This window comes from Aegilops tauschii, chromosome 5, assembly GCF_002575655.3.
Source record: "Aegilops tauschii subsp. strangulata cultivar AL8/78 chromosome 5, Aet v6.0, whole genome shotgun sequence".
In the NCBI taxonomy this organism is placed as follows: domain Eukaryota; kingdom Viridiplantae; phylum Streptophyta; class Magnoliopsida; order Poales; family Poaceae; genus Aegilops; species Aegilops tauschii.
In genome coordinates, this window is record NC_053039.3 from 455,842,585 (window position 1) to 455,845,756 (window position 3,172).

General features: G+C 41.9%; 1 long non-coding RNA gene across 1 annotated transcript; it reads right to left on the minus strand.

Moving 5' to 3' along the window:
* Positions 1-750: 750 nt before the first annotated feature.
* LOC109772322 (uncharacterized) lies at positions 751-1,910 on the minus strand. Its single transcript, XR_006663312.2, has 4 exons — positions 1,332-1,910; positions 1,149-1,241; positions 947-1,053; positions 751-835 (listed from the first exon to the last, which is right to left on the minus strand). It is a non-coding gene; the product is annotated as an uncharacterized lncRNA (long non-coding RNA).
* Between the last annotated feature and the right edge of the window lie 1,262 nt (positions 1,911-3,172).

Here is a 3,172-nt window from a genome sequence, read left to right on the forward strand (position 1 = left end):
ATATGTTCTCTTGATGATTCCAATGTAAGGATGGCATTCATGAACCATCTGGTTTGGACTGGGATTGCTGAGTTGCTTGAGCCCTCAAGAGAAAATCTAGCAGATTATCCGTCTCCTTTTGCTTCTTTACACAAGCTTCATTCTTCTCTTGCTGGCTCTTCTTTAGAGCTTCCAATTCTTCTTGTTGTTTCTTTTGTATCTCTTCAAATGCTCTCTCTTGTGCTTCAAGCCATGCGGCTAACTCCTCCCGATGCCTATAAATGACAAAACACAACAACATTGCATTGCAATGAGATGAAAACAGACAAGATAACAAGGTACAAGGGTACCAATTTGAAATAGAGAAGTACATTATTGAATGTCAAGGCAAGCATGCCCATGGGCCAATGAAATAGTAAGCCCAAGAATAACTTATAATGTTTTAAAACATGCAAAACCAACAACTTGATTACAGGAAGCATCACCAAAAGGATATCAAGTCAATAACCCAGGTAAAAGAAGCACTCCTTAATTGAACTTTCGCTCACTGTAATGAGTGCAATGTGCACACAGAAGCAAGCAAAAAGAAATAACAAGAACAGAAAGGGAAATAAGATAATTACCTATCATTTGCATCTCTTGCCTCTCTATCCTTCTGTTCAATTCTTTCTTCTAAAACTCGGATCTGGGCTGATGAAGTAGAGCTCCCAGACCTCTCGGATCTTGATGCATACCCCATGCTGGAAAGGAAGGTGCTATGGGCACTTTCTTCCTTTAGAACTTCAGCCACAATCGCTGTATCGGATACTAGCTACTCACCTTCTGATTGTGTTTCCCTTTTCTTTTCCATCGCATTCTACAGTATAAAGAAACACATTAATTCTAAGGCAAAGTTCATATGCTAGATTACACTTGATCAGTATGAGAATTTATTTCAAGTCAGAAGCAATAGAGGAAGAAATCTTACATGAGCTAGAAGTGTCGGCTCGCTCATGCTATCAGTCTTGCTGTTTGTATGGGTGTCTTTGAAAACTCAATGGGACTTGGGTCCTGATTATTGTACTTGTCTTTTTTCTACAAGATATATGAAATTGTAACATTACTACTACATATATATTGGCCAGACGCAATAGAGATAGGAGTACAAGTAAGATATTTGGAATTCTTACAAGTTTGCTGAAAAAGGCAACATAAGACATAGATCCAGTCTTTTGGTGATGCTTGACAGCTTCTCGGTTTTCCTTATTCATTTGACATATTTCCTATATAAAGAAAATGAATATAAGTATTTACATATGGTACAGTAGATGTGAGTGCAAAAACTATTGTTGGTCGCATATCTTGTTACAAACCTTGTTTCTTTCATCAGACCATTTATTGACATGGCTGGTCCAATTCTCATGAGTGATGTTCGCTGGTTTATTTGATAATGCTTCCTGAGCAGTATAACCATTGAAGTATTTCTTCTTTAGCCTGTAGCGTTGTTGTCGAACACCCTTCAGTATTACTTTTGTGCATACATCATTCCCAACCTTGTCATCCTTTTCCATCTCAAAGTTAAGCTGAAATACCAATCATATATAGGATATATCACTAAATTGACTATGCAACATGTGAAAACGTGTATGAAATTTAAGGAAACTATCCCACCATGATATCTTTAATAGCATGGGGAATAACATGTTTGAGTGGGCTTTTGTCATAGTCATTCCAGTGCGTAGCAGCATGCATTCGGCTCCTGATGTGGATGCCACACTCAGAAGAAAGCTTTGTAGCTTGGACTGGGTCTGTAGGTCCCAATTTCCCCGCGTAAAATCAATACACATTTTCCTCCCTCCATTTCAGCTTGCATACTCCTGAAGCCCATGCCCCATGGTTGGTCTACGTCCACGACCTCTCCTTGACGGTCGTGGATCAGCTAGACCAGTGGAGCATGCTAATGCATCTACATTACAAGCTGGCAGATAAATTACAAGGTTACAGTTTCAAGTGGAAAATAGAAGGGGTGAAGCGATGATGTCGCATATACCTTGGCCTTGTAATGTAATCATGTTATCTGATTGTTCGGATGTGCCTATCATGTCTGGAGAACCTTGTACCAGCCTACATTATCAACAGTAGATGACTGAAATCTAGTTAAACTTGTCTCTTGAAACTTGGCTTTCATTGCTAGTAGACAAAAAAATGCTAGTTTGTGTAAAACAGTTTTAAACAAGCAGTTTTGCTAACTTGGAATTGATGCTTGTCTAATTTATGATGGCAAAGACATTACTGTATGATGCTTTGGAGGGTTGCAGAACAGATCGATATAAATAACATACTTGGAAATATGGAGCATCCAGAATTCAGTTAAACAAGAACAAGTGCAGACTCGGCCTTTATTCAGTTTCGCACAAGTGCAGACTCAGTCTTTATTCAGTTTTGAACAAGAACAAGTGCAGACTTAGTCTTTATCCAGAATTCGAAATAAAGAACATACAACGTGAACTCCATATGGTAATATATTGTATCAAGAACAAGTGCACACATTCAGTTCTAACGATCCTAGGTAAGGACTATTTATGGGGTAGCAGAACCACAACCAGGGAAGCCACATGATCCTTGAATTATAGGAAATCTCACGACAACTGAATAAAGACCGAGTAAATCTTACAGTGCTACTCGATTTGCCACATGGTCGTTGTATTCAGAGATGTAAATAAATCTCACGACCGCGTGTGCTTTTCTCCCCCAAATCCCTTCAATGGTGATCCCTTATGTCTAGAGCTTGCAGGATGAGGAGGGCGGGATGAGAAAATTACTGTTAACCGGCGCCGGTCGCTGCAATCTGTGGGGAAAGAGAGCCGGGTGGGGCGGCCTCCTCCAATCCGTTGTCGCTGGTTGATGCAGAGCTCGGCCGGTCGGGTGGTCTCCTCCAATCCGCCGTCGCTGGTCGCTGCAATCAGGGGGATAGAGCGGGGATGGTTGTGTGGTGGATCCGAGCTCGGCCGGCGGGCGGCCACCCCCATACTGCCGGCCCTGATCGCCGCTGTCGTTGGATAGGAGAGTCGATTGAATCTGACGAAAAAATGCCGGGGTGGGCGGTGGCTTTTAGCGGTGGCTCCTCGCGGGCGAAATAGAAGGATAAATTTTGCCTGGGTCTTTGACGGGTGGGGACACAGGGTGGATGCGGGAAAAAATAGAGAAGTGGAGG